The 16,988-nt window shown below is 48.8% G+C and overlaps 1 long non-coding RNA gene across 1 annotated transcript; it reads left to right on the top strand.

Annotated features, from left to right (window-relative positions):
• The first annotated feature begins 794 nt into the window (after window positions 1-794).
• Window positions 795-16,171, top strand: LOC123828176. The gene is made up of 3 exons (XR_006787436.1): window positions 795-925; window positions 14,706-14,934; window positions 16,039-16,171. It is a non-coding gene; the product is annotated as an uncharacterized LOC123828176 (long non-coding RNA).
• The last annotated feature ends 817 nt before the right edge of the window (window positions 16,172-16,988 follow it).

Genomic DNA, 16,988 nt, shown 5'->3' with positions numbered 1-16,988 from the left:
TTTATACTTTGGGTGGGGAGTGCTGGATGCATTATGCAGATGATGATTTGTAGAGTGTTACCCTTAGAAAAGACCGGTATGGGTTTCTTCCTTCCTCTGCCCTCCTCCTCCCGCCTCTTTTTCTTCAAAGAATCCCATCCAGTCTCCCTGATCTCATTTCATTTTCGGTCCCATGTGCTTGTGTGAACCAATGTTACCCCTGACAGAGTCGATGTGTGTGAAATGAGAGAAAAGGAAATAAGGAGGGAGAATTGATAATCAATAAATAGATAGATAGATAGATAGATAGATAGATAAATAAATAAATAAATAAATAAATAAATAAATAAATAAATAAATAAATATGTTCGTCCTTATCCCGAGCATAGTGGCCTCGTTTAGCTTGCAACGTCCCGGGCCGGCCGCCGCGATTTTCTCTGGGTCCTCCCGGGAGTCGGCGCGCCAGAGGCGGGCGGGGGTGGGAGTGGGGGAAGCTCGGTCCGGTCCTTCTGGTCTCGCCCGCCAGAGACTCCGGAGAAATTGTGTAGCGTGCCAGTCGCCCGGCCCCAGCTGCCCGGGAGCCGAAGGTCTTCTTCCCGAGTCCCCCTCCCACTGCCGCGGTCGCGCCACGGCGGCCCGGACCTCCGAGGTGGACGTGGTGTGCTCGGACGAGATGGGTCTTCCAGGAGAGCGGCGGGGCGCCCAGGTCGACCAGCGACCAGCGTTTCGGCTCCTTCCCGCTGATGCTGGCGACGGTTGTCGGGCACCACCTGGCGGCCACTTTTATATCGTCTGGCCTTTCCGGAGTCGCAAGGGAGGCGATCTGGCCGCCTCAAAAGCAATGGACTTCCAGCAGCCCGGCGGCGCTGGTGGGATCGTGCGGCTGGAACCGGTGTGTCGGCGCCCGACCGCCTGGCCGGAGACTGTACCTGCAGGATTATGAAGGGTGTGTGGTAGCCCATGCCCGTCGACCAGCACGCGCCGGCTCCGCCGCGCCCGCCTCCCCCGCGCCCCCGCACCCCAAAATCCAGCGTCTGGCCGCGGTGACAGGCCGACCGGACGACCGGCCGGGTCGCTCGAGGGGGAACGCTTGGTGTGGGTGCCTCGCGGCCGTCGGGAGGTGCTAAGCAGGGCGTGCCCTGTCGGGTAGCCTGACCGGGCGCCAGGAACTCGCTTGGAGCTCGCTCCTGGCGTCGGTGCGTTCTTCAGCGGTGCCTCCGGAATTTTCCAAAGTCCGGAGGCCACGCGGGAGACGCGAGGGGACGGGCGCCACGCCCGGGTGACCGCCCGGGCTCTTGCCTGCCCGTCGCCTGCACGCCTGGGTCCCGCTCTTGGCGCTCGTCTGTGTCGCCGCACGAGCTTTCCGAATGCCGTTCGTGCGGCGGGCGGGGACTGGCGCGGGCAGCCGCACGTGGAGGCCCGCGGAGAGCGAGGTGGGCCCACCATGGGGCACACGTGGGTCCCGGGCGGCGTACTCGCTTCCTCTCCGCCGTTTTCTTCTCCAGAGTCCACATACAGAGTCGGAGTCGTGGAGCGCCGTTGAGTCGTCCCGCGCGCGGCCTTTGGCCGAGGCCAGGGGCAGGGGCATTCCCTCCTCTCGAGGAGGCCGGCTCGCCGTGGGCGTCTTCTTGCGGTGCCTGGCAAGGCCCGGCGTGGAAGCGCGTTCTGGGCGTGCGTCCCGCTCCTCAGGCACACGCGTGTGCTCCTGTCCGCGGTCCGCTCGTACGGGGGCTATTTTGAAGGGAAGGGCGTGGGGTCGACCAGGTGGCCCGTGGAGCGTCTGCTGCTGCCCTCTTTCTGGTTCTTTAGGGGTGATGGGGTTGTGCTGAGTGGCATGTGGCCGCGCCTCCCTCCCAGGAGGCCCCAGCGATCCATGTATGGATCCCCACCTCCGTGACCCGTCGTTGTTCTGCCCTGAGTTGGCAGATTGTACCGCGAGGTGCGTGAAGACACGTTGTCTGTCCACGGTCGTGTGGTGCTTTTGGAGTTGTGACTCGTAGTCCGCCTCCCGCCCCTGTTCCGTGGGGAAAGAGGAGCGTGGTAAGCACGGGCCTGCGCGCGTTGGTCTGGGTTGCGCTCTGTGTGTGTCTCCACAAACCGCGTTTTCCTGCTGCGTTTGTGTGGTGAGGTTGGCTGGTGGTCCCTGCCACCCACGCCCACTGGTTTGCCCCGCTTCTTGGCCTGTCTGGCGGGAACACTAGGTGTGCTCATTTCCAGCTTCACCAGTGTGTTAACGTTGCACTCTCTCTGGCCAGTCTAAGCCGTGCTGGGCCCACGGATGGACATTCGTGGCGGATGGGGTTGCTCTTCTCGCTCTGCGCTCTGCACGCGGGCTTCTCTTCCCGCTTTGTCGCCTCATGGTGGTGTGTGGAACCCAGCCCAGCCAGGGGGGCCGGGCTGCCCTCCCACCGAGTGACCCGCTCTCCCACCCCCTGCCGCTCTTCTCTGGCGACTGGGGTCGAGGCTGGCGAGGCTGGAGGTGGGGCAGACTGTCCCCGGTGCGCCTCGGGCGGGTCGTGCCTTCGAGCCTGGGGGTTTTTTCGTGGTCCACGCCACCCAAGCGAAGCGAGTGCACGAGGTTGGTAGCGATGTTGGCCACCCACCTGACCCGTGTTGAAATGCGAAACAAAGAGTCTGATATCTGTGTGAGTCAGGGGCTCACACAAAAGCAGCCATGGTGCAATGAAAGTGAAGCCCCAGCTTGCCCCCGCGCCATCTCCGTGTCTCCAGAGGTGTGGGGCCGAGGTGGGATCCTGAGGCCTCCCCAGTCTGCTGAGGGAGCACCATATGCTTGTCTTGCCCGCTGCACCAGGGAGGTGGAGTAAGAACGCCTGTGTCAGGACCCCAAAAGATGGTGAACAATGCCTGAGCAGGGCAAAGCCAGAGGAAACTCTGGTGGAGGTCCATAGCAGTCCTGATGTGCAAATCAGTCGTCTGACCTGGGTTAGGGATGGAAGACTCATTGAACCCTTCTAGTAGTTGGTTCTTTCTGAAGTTTCCATATTGCTGGTGCTCTCACAGAACTTGACCCACATGCATGCAGTTTTATCTGATAAAAGCGAATGGGAGAAATTAGGGCCGAAATGGTCTCAAGCTATTTTCAAACTTGAAATGGGTAAGAAACCTGGCTCGCTGGTGTGGAGCCAGGTGTGGGATGTGAGTTGCCTGGTTGGGCCACTTTTGGTAAGCAGAACTGGTGCTGTGGGATAAGCCAAACACCAGGTTAAGGTGCCTGATGCTGATGCTTGTCAGGCCCCAGAAAAGGTGGTGGTTGCTATAGAAAGCAGGATGGTGGCCATGGAAGTCAGAATCCACTAAGAAGTGTGTAACAACTCACCTGCTGAATCAACTAGTCCTGAAAATGGATGGTGCTGGAGTGTTGGGCCTGTACCTGGCTTGTTGGTGGTACATGAGCATTGGACTGGAGTGCAAGGCCCAGGTGGGGCTTGGGGGGCCACCCCTTTTCCTCTCCACCCTGTGGCTCACCACACCCTGTGGATGCTACACTGTGGTGAGTAGGAGGGCTGTGGCGGTGAGCATTGAAGCTTAGGGCACAGGGTCTGGGTGGAGTTTGCCACAGGTGCAGATCTTGGTGGTGGTAGCAAATGTTCAAATGAGAACTTTGAAGGCTGAAGTGTGGAGAAAAAGGGTTCCATGAGAACAGTAGTTGAACATGGGTCAGTTGGCCCTGAAAGATTGGGTGAGTGCCATTCCAAAGAGATGGCCTCTTGCCTTGGCCAATTGAAAGGGAGTTAGGGTCAGACCCCCGAATCTGGAGTGGCAGAGACTGGTGCTGTGAGGTGTTTAGTGTGGTAACATGGCTGATCCTGGAGAAGCTGGTGGGAGCCCCAGGGAGAGTTCTCTTTTCTTTGGGAAGGGCAGGGTGCCCTGGAATTGGGTTTGCCCTGAAAGAGGGATCTGTGCCTTGGAAAGCATCGCGGTTCTGGCGGTGCCCGGTGAGCGCTTGCCGGCCCTTGAAAATCTGGGGCAGAGGGTGTAAATCTCGTGCTGGACTGTACCCATATCCACAGCAGGTCTCCAAGGTGAACAGCCCTCTGGCATGTTGGAACAATGTTGGTTAAGGGAGGCTGGCAAGCCGGATGTGTAACTTTGGGATAAGGATTTGGCTCTAAGGGCTGGGTTGGTCCAGCTGGGGTGTGAAGCGAGGCTGGGCGCACGCCGTAGTTGGACGAGGTGCTGCCGCCCCACACCCAGGCCCGGGGCAGGGCCCTCCCCGCCCCATCCCCCTCCGTCTGTGCAGGCTGTGGTCCCCTCTTCTGTCTACCCTGCTCTCAGGGGCGGGGGTTGTGGGGGAGGGCAGCAGCGGCTGGTGTTGGGGGTGGGGTCTGGCGGCGGCGGCAGGTCCTCCCAGCATGTTGGGGGGCCGCCGGTGGTGGCAGTGACTCTGGACGAAGGCCAGGCCACACGTGGATCGCCCCATCTGTGGCGGGCGCCACGGCAGTGATGGGAGACAAGGAGGGGGTCTGGAGGGGGACCGTGGCGCAGTGAAGGCATCCCTCAACGCCAGCGTGTGCCAAGACCCCGGCGCAAGTGCTGTGCCGTCCCAGCGGCATCGCCACCACGTTTGTGGGCTCCCCATGCTGGAGGGTTTTGGCCCGGTAGGCTGGGATGTGGGGAGCTGAGGGAGTTGGCGGTGGAACAGTGGGCAGCGGTGCCTGCGGCCCGCTGAGCCGGGAGCGTGGGCCTCACGGTTGCGGGTCATGCGTTTACCTTCTTCATCCCTTCCTCTTTTCCCCCTGGGAGCGGGTGTCCCAGCTGTGGCAGGCTTTGTGGCCACGCCTGGGGAGCCTGGCGGGGGCGTGGCACGGCTGGGCCTCTCTATGGCATTGGGCTTCGTCCCCTTTCATGCGCCTCGGCGCCCTCCCCCTACGCGTGTGCGGGGTCCACCCTTCTCCGGGGCCTGGCACTGGTTCTGACCCGCCAGGTCCGCCCCCAGGGCCATGCTTCCTCGTGTCTCCTCGCCTCGGCTGGCGCCTAGCCATCTAACTTAGAACTGGTTCGGACCAGGGACATCCGACTGTTTAGTAAAAACAAAGCATGGTGAAGGCCCGCCGCGGGTGTTGACGTGATGTGATTTCTCCCCAGTGCTCTCAGTGTCAAAGTGAAAAAATCCAATGAAGTGTGGGTAAATGACAGGAGTAACTATGACTCTCTTAATGTAGCCAAAGGTCTTATCTAATTAGTGATGTGCATGGATGGATGGAGATTCTCACTGTCCCTACCTACTATACACTGAAACCACAGCCAAGGGAATGAGTTTGGTGGAATCAGTGGGGAAAGAGACCCCTGTTGAGCTTGACTCTAGTCTGGCACAGCGAAGAGATGACAGGTGTTAGAACAAGTGGGAGGGCCCTGGTGCCTGCCTGGCACTGAGAGGGGTTTGTGGAGTAGCACACGGTCCTTGTGGGCTGCTGGTGAAACACCCCACTACTTGTTTTCTCACTGATCTGGTGAGGTGGGGGAGTGAAGCCCCCCAGGGGCTCCTTGAAGCCTGTGCCAGGTGTGACCTCCAAGGGACAGTGCCAGGTGGGGAGTTTGGGGCTGCACACTTGTCTCAAATGAGAATGTCAGGTGTCCTAAGAGTGCACTCAGGGAGGATACAAACCTTCCCCTGCAGCAGAAAAGCAAGAAGCTTGCTTGATCTTGATTTTCAGTATGAATACAGACTGTAAAAGGGGGGCCTCCCCCATCCTTCTGACCTTTGGAGTTTTAAGCAGGAGGTGTCAGAAAAGTTACTACAGGGATAACTGGAACTGCCTTGTGGTGGCCAAGCGTTCATAGTGAAGTCACTTCTTGATCCTTGATGTTGGCCCTTCCCATCATGGTGAAGCAGAATTCAAGTGTTGGATTGTTCACCTACTAACAGGGAACGTGAGTGGGTTTTAGATCATCATGAGACAAGACAGGTTAGTTAGTTTTACCCTTGATGTGTTGCGATGGTAAGTAACCCTACTCAGTATGAGAGGAACTGCAGGTTCAAATATTGGTGTATGTGCTTGGCTGAGCAGCCAATGGGGCGAAGCCATCTGTGGGATTAGGACTGAATGCCTCGAAGTCAGAATCCCACTCAGGCAGAACAATACCGCAGCACCGCCACGGAGCCTTGGATAGCGGCTCCCCTTGAATCCCCACTGGGCATCGTGTGTATGTTCCATGCTTGCGCGTTGGGACAAGCATATGGTGAGAGGGCTCCTCGTCCTGGGAAAGGAGGTATGGTCGGAAAGGAGACTGCACCCTACCTGTCATACACCCCCCGTTCCTGGGGGGGGGGCCTAGCACTTAAAACATTCATAGACAACCTGCTTCTAGTTGGGGTTTTGTACGTAGCAGAACAGCCCCTTGCTGCAATAATCCATTTGAAAGTCAGGCCCTCAACTCAAGGGTTTCTCTGTCCCCCGTTTCTCAATCTGCTGGTGTTTTCCTCCATGTTCGCCTTTTCCGTCATTCACGACGGTCTGGGCAATTGCGATGCGTGAAGGCGGCAGCGGTTAGGGGCAAGAGGAGGGGATGTGCGGGGTCCGGGCGGAGACGACCATCTGCGATGCTGATGGTGGAGACCCCAGTGTGAGACATGTGCTTGTCTCCCTGGTGTCATGCTGCAGTTCCCGACACCCCACGCCCTGGGGCTTTGTCGATGTGGGCTGCGACACTGGGAGCCCAGGGAGTGACGGTGGTAGGGGCGGCGGTGGTGCACATGCCCCTGGACCAGGGGTGGGCTGCGAACGCAGAGCATGACCTCCGGGTCGTGTGTGTACCACCTCCACTAGCTTTCACCGCACCTCGGCCTGGGTCGACCAGCACTCCCGCTAAATTCATGCGGCAAGGCAAGATATAAACGTTTCAGCAATTAGCCTAGTGTGATAGGGCACGTGGAGATTGGTTTCACACAACCAGACCGCACTCCGCTTCCCGGCTGAGTCGAGCAGTGAGCACGGCCGGGAAAGTCTACCCTGTCCCGCCTGCGGAGGTCAGCCAGACCACACCGGCTCTAGGACGCGTCGACGAACGGCCTTCTCGGCCCAGCCCAGGCGGCATGCAGCCTCCCCTGTCCGGGGTGCGGCGGACAGCCCGTCCGCACTCCGGCTCTCAGACGAGACGAACGGCCTTCCCGGCCGAGCCCGGGCAGCTTGCAGGCTCCCCTCTCCCGGGTGCGGCGGAAAGCCCGGCCTCACTTCGCCTCTCAGGCGGAGCGAAGGGCCTTACCCCGGGAGCCGGCCGGGACCCAGTGTCCCATATGGCGGCTGCAGAGGTCAGCCTGGCCGCACTCCGGTTCTAGGACGAGTCGAACGGCCTTCCTAGCCGAGCCTGGGTGGCATGCAGCCTCCCCTGTCCCGGGTGCGGCGGACAGCCTGGCCGCACTCCACCTCCCCCGCAGACCGAACAGCCTTGCCCAGTGAGCCCGGGCGGGAACCAGTCTCCCTTGTCCCGGCTGCAGCGGACATCCCTGCCACTCTCCGCCTCCCGGGCGGAGCGAAGGGCTTGGCCCAGCGAGCCCGGCCTGGGCCCAGTCTCCCCTGTCCCGGGTGCTGCGGTCAGCCCGGCTGCACTCCATCCCCCCGGGTGGGTCGGTCGGCCTTGCGGGCGAGCCCGGCCAGGACCCCATTTCCCCTCTCCCGTGTGTGGTGGTGAGCCCGGCCGCACTCAGCCTCCAAGCCAGAATCCAGCCTCCCCGCCGGAATCGGCAGTCACCGCGGCCGGACTCTGTCTCCCGGCCCGGGTCAAACGTAGTCGACCTTAGAGCCAGGCTGGGACCTAGTCTCCCCTCCCCCGTGCGGCGGTCACCCCCGTGGGACTCAGTCTCCAGGCCGGGGTGATCAGGGTAGACCAGAGGGCCAGGCCAGGCCCCTGTCTCTGCTCTCGGGTGCGGCAGTCCCGAGGGCCAGACTCGGTCTCCCGCCCCGGGCCTAGGGACTGGGACCAGTTTTTCCTCTCTCCAAGGACTTCGGTGTCCTCACTCAGCCAAAACCCAGTGGTTCTCCCCACAGTTGCTGCCGGGTCTTTGTTTAAATCCCAGAGCCAGTCTTCCTCTGCAGCCCCACTTCCGATTCCTCCCACAACTGGCTAGACTTGCCAGCACTCTCATACCCTTCCAGCTTTACTGGGCTGCCATCGTGCGTCTGGGCAGGTGTGCTCCTTGTCATGGAGCCAATCTTCTCCAAGTTCCCACGCAGGTGCTGTAACTTGGGAGATCTGTCACCCAGTTACATCTTGGTGGGGAAGTTACTTCCATCCCCCTGACTCAAAGCATGGCCACACCTATTTAACGTATCTCTGCAACCAGTTAAAGCTTATAGATGTTAAATGACCAGGCCAGAGGTTAGCTGCAAAGCTGTTGCTATGCAAAACAGGTCTCAATGGCCCTGTTCCATGTGTCCTTTCCCCCAGCCCACACCTGAAGGGGGAAGGGATGAGGACATACTATATGTCTTTCTAATATTTCCTGGACACCTTGAGTTCTGGACCCCATTTCAAATCCCTATTTTGGGACCCCTGTCTTGGCTGCACCCTGTTACAGAAGTGCTCCCTTTTGCCACCGGGATGGTTCTGGGAGCCTGAATCACGGACTTCTACTTCTTTCCTGAGATAGGGTACGAAGGACTGTGTGCATTAATGGGTATTCTAAAGAACTTTAGTCTGTATAACTTTTAAATAAATAATTCATTTCCTTTTCAGCGATTTCTGGTATTGAGAGACATCTTTCCTCTGGCAGCAGGCAAAGCGAACCTTGTACGGAGGAGGAACCCCTGGAGAAAAAAAGGGGGTCTTTTATATCGTTCAGCCCCATCCCCTGGTCTGTTCTGTAACAAAATGACTCAGTTCGAAACCTTAAATAAGCAAAAGTAAATTTCAAATATTGGATTTCCCTGGGAAGAACTAGATACTGAAAGTTTCATCTGGAAAATGGTATATGATTAAACCACCCTACACAATCCATTCACAGGTTATATTATCTCTGGAGTAATTATTGGTGAACACTTCATTCTCTCACCTGTGTGTGAAATGGTGCTAGCCATCAGCGTTTCAAAGAGAAGCAAAATATCCTCACTGGGAGCATATATGAAGTTTCACTGTACTCTCTTTATAACTTTTCTGTAAACCTGTAATTATTCTAATATGAAGTTTTTCTAAAAACTTTCAGCTAGTTCCATTATGTTCTGAATGATTAAAACAAATATCTTCTGTTGAAAAAGAATACTAAATTTGGAGAATGGTGATAAACATAAAGTGAAAAATGCTAAAGGTAATAAATGTATATATTCTTACCAGGGATTCATGACACAGCTACAGAAACAGGTAGAAGGTAAGGTGATTTGAGCTGAAGTAGGAGGTAATACAAAATTCAATGGGAGCACTTTTGAAAGATACTGTTCATTCAGTAATAATTTTCCACTAAAAAAAAGAGATTTAAAATGTCACACTGAGAAGCCAGATGGGGTGGTTAAGGAGGGGAGCCGGCTTTGCTTCATTAGCACCAGTTGTAAAATGCATGCCTGGTGATAACTAGGCAGTCGTTCAGGCCTTTACCAGTAATTGCACAGCCAACAAACAGACTGGTTGTGTTTATTAGGGTGTGTGCAACAGCCAGCTTCCAGGCAGCAGCTCTGCATGGCCCTCCCCTGTGTACTGCTGCCACCTAGTGATCAAACCTTCAATGAAACACCAAGACAAGGCAGATTACAGCACTCCCTAATGACTACTTTTCTGTCTCTACTAAGTGCTCAGGAAAAAAATGGAAAATAAATTTTATTGAATAACACTTCCACACTGATCTATAGAGGATACATAAACACTATTCCTTAAAAAGTTTGCAACCCATCAATTGAAAACAGTGCAATATATTATGAGTGGGATGAGAATTACTATGCTTCTGCTCTTACTTTGGTTACTTTGGAATCAATACAGATAGAAATAATTACTATTTGAAAGGCATCTTCATTGTGTCAGGCATTGTGCTTTAAATAAGTTATATTTAAAACCCTCACATTATGCCTTTAAGAAAGACATTATTATTGCTATACACTTAGGCAGGACAAAACTGAGTTTCGGTGAAGTTACAAAACTTACTCAGGATCACACAGCCGGTGAGCAACATAGGCAGAATGTGAACTCAGACAGCTAACTCCGAATGTGGTGTGTTTTGAACAAGACTGAACTGATAAACTGAGAATACTTTTTAAACCAATTCACAGTTTGTGAATCCATGTGAATGTTATTGCCTTCAAAGGATTCACCATTGAAAGTTGTCTCCCTTAATTATTTTTTAACAGCAAAGGATTGTTTATTGACCACATAGCTATTTTCTAAAACTTCCAAGTGACTCTCACTCTTGAAACAATCTGAACTGGGCCTTAAATGGATGTGATAGGCAATCCAAACTGTTCATAAAAACCGTGCAGTGTGTCAATGACATATCAGCATGAGCTCTGTTACATCAGCTCATGTCAAATCCAAGGACCTGGCCTGGTAGGCAGGCTTATCTCAGTTAAGACCCAATCAGAAAGTCAGCTCTTATTCATTATGTGAGTAAGTGAATAATATTAACACTTTTATTGTTTATGATATTATAGTTATCCCCATTTTCTCCTCTATGCCCCCCTTCACCCAGCCTGCCCCTCTCTCCTGTAACTACAGTTGTCTTCTTTAATTATTCTAAAAATAGTCTTCCATTGGCTTAGACAATGTCTTGGAATATTATTCTGGAATTGACTTTAGAAACAGTTTAGAAGGAAAACCTGCCTTACCTGCAAATGATAGGAGGAGTAATTTGGAAAAACCTACTAAAGCTTATAAAAAATAAAACTGCTGTTTTTAAAAATCCATGCCAGGAAATTTACTGGAATTGCAGAATTGATTTAACTAAGAATACTGGTTAAAAAAAAAAAGAGTCAAATTCAACTTTTTCAAAACTCTGAAAATCAACTAAAAGCTGGATTTTTGGATTTAGCAAAAATCCAAAGAGACTTTATTCAAGAAAAGTGGGTGAATCTCAGTAAGAACCATGATCTTTATGATATTTAACTTGCCTAGATTCCATGTCCACTCCTTAGCTCCATGGAAGCTTTGAAATCCCCCAGCCTTTAGCTTTATGGCAGCAGTGAAAACTGACAGCCTAGCAGCTACTGGAGAAGTAACAGTGGATTTAGAGTCCCCCCAAAGTCCCACACTGAGACAATCATCACTATTTGGCCTATTTAGTGTTTCAGAGATGTGTGATCCCAAAAAAGCATACCAAAGTATGCATAATGGGAGCTCCAGAAGAAAAGGAGAAATATAATTGGGCATAAAATTTGGTTGAAGGAATAATAGTCAAAAATGTCCCAAGCACAATGAAAATCACTATGTGAACTATCTGATTAAAAACAAACAAACAAACAAACAAAACCCAACAACTCAATAAACACCAACTGGGTAAACCTTAAGAGTTCCACACCTAGAAACATTATGGTCAAACTATCAAAGGTCAAGACAAAGGGTGAATACTGAAAGTAGAAAGTCACTTTTGACTCATCATGTATAAGGAAGTTAATGTGAACAGGATATTTCTCATCAGAGACTATTATGGCCAAAAACAGTGGAATGATCTATTGAAAGTGTTAAAAAATAGGCTGTCAACCAAGAATTCTATATCTAACAAAATTATCCTCCCAAAATTGGTGAAATTAAAACATTACCAGGTAGTAAAAGATTAAGATCCCTTACCACGAGACCTGTCCTACAAAAAATGTTAAGAGAGTGCATCCGGCTGACATTAAAGACACGTGACACATGAAACAAAGACCAGCAACAGAACAACATACACACGTGTACACATGCAACAGAGTGTGCATGTGCTTTTGTTTCTAACACTTTCCTTCCCTATCTGATTTAAAGCAGATATGTACAAAATCGTACAACTATGCTGATCAATAACTATTTATGATAAAAACTCTCAATACAGTGGGTATAGAAGAAACATTTCTCAACAAAATAAAGGCCATATATGACAAGCCCACACTTAACTCAACAGTAAAAAACTAAAACTTTTTTTCCAAGATCAAGACAATGATGCCCACTCTCATTACTTTTATTCAAAATACTATTGGAAGTCTTAGCCACAGCAATCTGACAAGGGAAAAGAAGCATTCGAATTTTTTTAAAAATAAAACTGTCACTATTTGCAGATGTCATATACTATACATAGAAAAACCTAAAGGCTCACCACAAAAAAACTCCACTAGACCTAATAAATGAATTCAATAAAGTCACAGAATATAAAATTAATGTACAGGTATCAGGTGTGTTTCTATATATGAATAACAAGCTATCAGAAGGAATATTTTTTTAAAAATTCCACTTACAATTGCATCAATGAGAAGGTGAAGGGATTAAGTAAAAATAAACATATATTTAACACATTGACACAGACAACAGTGTGGTGATAGCCAGAGGGTGGGGGGTAGATGGAGGTGGGCAAAGCTGGGGAAATGGGGGCAGAAAGAGACTGTGCTGGGTGATGGGCACCCAACGCAGTGCGCAGATGTTTTGTTGAGTTGTACCCTTGAAACCTGTATAGTTTTGCACACCATTGTCACACCAATAAATTCAGTTAAAAAAAATAAAATTTCTAGGAATAAATTTAACTAAGGAAATGAAAGACTTATACTCTGAAAATTTAAAGACATTGGAAAAAAGTTAAAGATGACACACAAAAAAATAAATGGAAAGACAGTCCATGCTCATGGATGGTAAGAATTAATATTGTTAAATTTTTAACACTACCCAAAGTAATCTACAGATGCAATGTAGTTCCCATCAAAATATCAACTGCACTTTCCACAGTACTAGAATAAAGAATCCTAAGATTTACATATATAGAACCACAAAAAGCCCAAAATATCCAAAGTAATCTTGAGAAAGAAGAACAGAGCTGGAGGTACTGTGGTCCCTGATTTTCAACTATGCTACAGAGCTATAGTAATCAAAACAAAAACAGACACAGAGATCAATGGAACACAATAGAGAGCCCAGGAGTAAAATCATGCCCACATAGTTGATTAATCTCTGACCGAAAAAAAAGGCAACAATATACAATGGATAAAAAAAAAGTCTCTTCAATAAATGATTTTGGGAAAACTGGACAACTACATTCAAAAGAATGAACAAGAACCACTATCTTACACCATACACAAAAAATAAATTCGAAATAGATTAATAGTTGAATATAAGACCTGAAGCCATAAAACTTCTGGAATAAAACATGGGCAGTAAACTCTTTGACATCAGACTTAGCAATTTTTGTTGGGCCAGTCTCCTCAGGCAAAGGCAACAAAAGCAAAACTAAACAACTCAGAAAGCTGTTTTTTGCACGGAGAAGAAAACCATCAACCAAATGGAAAAGCAACCTCCTGAATAAGAGATTATTTGCGAATTGTATATGCAATAAGTGGTTAAAATCTAAAATACATATATAAAGAACTCACCTAACTCAATACCCCAAAAATAAAGAACGCGTTTTTAAAAAATGTACAAAGATCTTGAATAGACATTTTTTCAAAGAAGACACACAAATGGCATGTGAAAAGCTGCTCAGCATCACTAATCACAAGGGAAATGCCATCAAAACCACAATGAAATATCACCTTACACCTGTCAAAATTGCTACTATAGAAGGACCAAAAATAACAAGTGTTGGTGAGAATATGGGAAAAGAGGACCCCTCATACGCTGTTGGTGAGAACATAAGCAGTGCAGCCAGTATGGGAAACAGTATGAAGGCTCCACAAAAACTGAAAGTAGAACTACCATCTGATCCACCAGTTTCACTAATGGATATTTATCCAGAGACAGCAAGAACACCATTTCAAAGAGATATGCATCCCTATGTTTGTTGCAGCATTATCTACAATAGCCGAGAGTGAATAGGTGAAATGATGTGAAAAAAATATATGTATATATATATAAAAATAGAATTATACATACATGTCACACATATATAATAGAATATTACTCAGTCATAAAAAAGAATGAAGTCTTGCTATCTGTGAAACATGGATGACTTGAAGGGTATTATACTAAGTGAAATAAATCAGACAGAGGAAGACAAATACCACATGATTTCATTTATAGGTAGAATCTAAAAAAAACAAAGCAAACAAGACAGAAACACAGAAGCAGACTCACAGATACAGGGGACGAACTCGTAGTTACCAGAGATGGTAGGGTTTGAGTGTCAGGGAAACAGGTGAAGAGGATTAAGATACAAACTTTCAGTTATAAAATAAATTAGTCATGAGGATGTAAGGTGTAGCAGAGGGAATATAGTCAATAATATTGTAATAACTTTGCATGCTGACAGGTGGTAACTAGACTTATCATAGAAATCATTTTAGAATGTAAATAGATGTTGAATCACTATGACTTACACCTAAAAGCAATCAGACATTGTATGCCAATTATACATTCATAGAATAAGATGCATGCAACCTTAGTTGTAAAATATAAATGAATGTATGAATCAACTGAGTCATACTCTATTCCTAGCTGGAAATACTGATGATTATTGTAACATAAGGTTTTTCAAATAATTTTAAAATGTATTATGTGATCCTAAGATTTTTTGGGGAAACAAAAACGAAATGGAAATACTGAGCTGAAATCTTTTTCGGAAAGAAAATACCTGAGAGAGGACTTCCTCTCCTCACTGACTCTCGCCACTCATTTTGCAGCCCAGCGGCAATGCCTTTCCTGGAGCAAGTACGGCTGCCTTCGTGAAAGACTTCTGAGGGTGAAACATTCGCATCTGCTGGAGCTCACGTAGTGTTTGCACGGTTTATGCCAGGCTGAGCAAACACAGCTTTCCTCAGGCTGCGACTGGAAATGAATACTGCACTGACAGGGAGTAGAAGAGGTTGCGGCTGCTTCTAGTGTCCGGCAGCTGCAGTGGCAGCAATTCCGGTGGGTATTCGTGTCCCTCATCGGTCACACATACCACCTGGGCCCCAGCAGAGGCAGAAGCTGCCGGGAGGCAGGGGTGACCCTTCATTTGCTTACAATGATGTTTTGTTGGACTCTTAACACATGTGAGACTCCCATGTTTACAACTAAACTAATGCAGGTCAGCACTGAAAATGATTGCAATCAACAACCTTTCCTCCACTGCCCCCCAGGGAAGCTGGTGAAATTTCACCCCTATCACCAGGCCTTGTTAGTGCTGACAGCAGTGAAGAATTCCTGCACAAATAAAGCCTGGTACTCTTCAGCGAGTGGTGTGGGTGGGCTGTCTGTGGTCACACGTAGTAAAGGGCTCATCAAAGGGAAAAGTGGGCAGGGCAGGAGAAATTGAGGGACTGGAGCTGAACTGGTCGCTTCTACTAGTGCTGGACAACTTAAAGGTAGAGCGTAGCATCTTTAAAGCCCAAACTTCTCAGTCTGATGTACAGATTGAAAAGCAGAGTGTTAGTGACTGTAGCACAGTAATAATTTATCATCCCTCACCATTGGCGCCCCTAGGTAGGGGTAGCCAAAGAAATGAGCTTTGTGAGTTTCAGTGAGACAATAGATACTACGCCCACTCAATTGTCTTTTCTTATTACGCCTTTCAACTTTTTTCTAAAGTATGTGTTTTATTTATGTTTTAATTTATTTTGATAACTATAGATGGAATATTTTCCATTTACATTATAACTATTATTGCCATTACAGAGAATAGGTACTAATTTTCACATGTAAGTATTATAATTATTCATTTAGATTATCTCTCTTGGTCCTAGATAATTGTCAAAGTAATTTATTCATTTTCCTGGTAGGTACATTATCTACACATAATAATTCTCTGTCCCTTTTTCCTGATATTTATATAATCTTCCTCACTGGAAAACCTATTGCCTATTTATTTTAACACATTTTTAAAAATTTTAAGTATACTAAAATATTCCTCATTTGTGAATATTTTCAAACACCTTTCCCGTATTTTTGAGAATACCCTATTTTTTAAATGTGACCAGTTAGTGTGATAAAACACGCTAATCGATTTTCTATCAATGTACTTTCTTCATCTAGGCCACGGTGTTTTATTAACAGCAAGTCTCCCTCTCAGGAACTGACCCCAGTCCACACCCCTGGGCCGCCAGCCCTTCCTCGCGCTGACCTGGCAGGAAACAGAGGAGGAGGGATGATGTTTTCCTGTTTTCACCTCAACCTGGGCCAGAGCCAGAAATCACATGAGCCAGCTTGAGAGATTTAAAAAGAAACAATTAAAAAATAGCAATGTAAGAGGAGAAAAAACCCTATTTTGTTGTGGAGTGGTAGACTTCTATTATCCCTTCAGCAGCAGAGATCCTTCTCTGCTAGATTTATAAGCCCAACTAACTTCCATGTTCCCTCTTACCTATTGGAGCTTTGTTCCCTGCAGATGGCACTGGACCCTTTATTTTAGTCACCTTCAACCTGTAATCTTTAAAAAACTAGGTTCCCAACATCATGAATCCCACTTTGGAACAACTGACACCTGAGGCCTGGTGCCCTCTGTCTCGGGGCGGCGCCGACCCAGCAGGTGGAGTTGCTACACCTGCCAACCTGACACTGAGAAAATTTTCACAGAGCTATATGCACTCAGGTTTGAAAATATTATACCAATTCCTAACACTAATTTCCATAAAAAATGAATTATCTGCTTAGGGTACAGGCTAAAATTTAATACATTTCCAAGTATAAATTGTGCATTCATACCATAAATGTGGTAATAATCCCAACACTTTACATGGTAAAAGTAAGGTATACACAGGAATAGAGTAGATTAATGTTTTCTTCATATCACTTTAAGAGAAGAAACTAATTGCTTTCACTGCCAGACACTGTTTGTGTCTTCACAAACATCCTTCCATTGATTAAGGACTGAGGCCAAGGTCCAGACACAGGGCTGCTGACTCCAGCTGTTGGTTCGGCTGCAGACCACACAGCCTTGCAAAGCTGGGCACAGTGCACTCCTTCCTGCCCCCAAACTCTGTTAC

The sequence above is a fragment of the Phyllostomus hastatus genome, unplaced genomic scaffold (assembly GCF_019186645.2).
Source record: "Phyllostomus hastatus isolate PE091 unplaced genomic scaffold, TTU_PhHast_1.1 phas_contig_98, whole genome shotgun sequence".
Lineage (NCBI taxonomy): Eukaryota > Metazoa > Chordata > Mammalia > Chiroptera > Phyllostomidae > Phyllostomus > Phyllostomus hastatus.
This window is presented reverse-complemented; position numbering and strand designations above follow the sequence as displayed.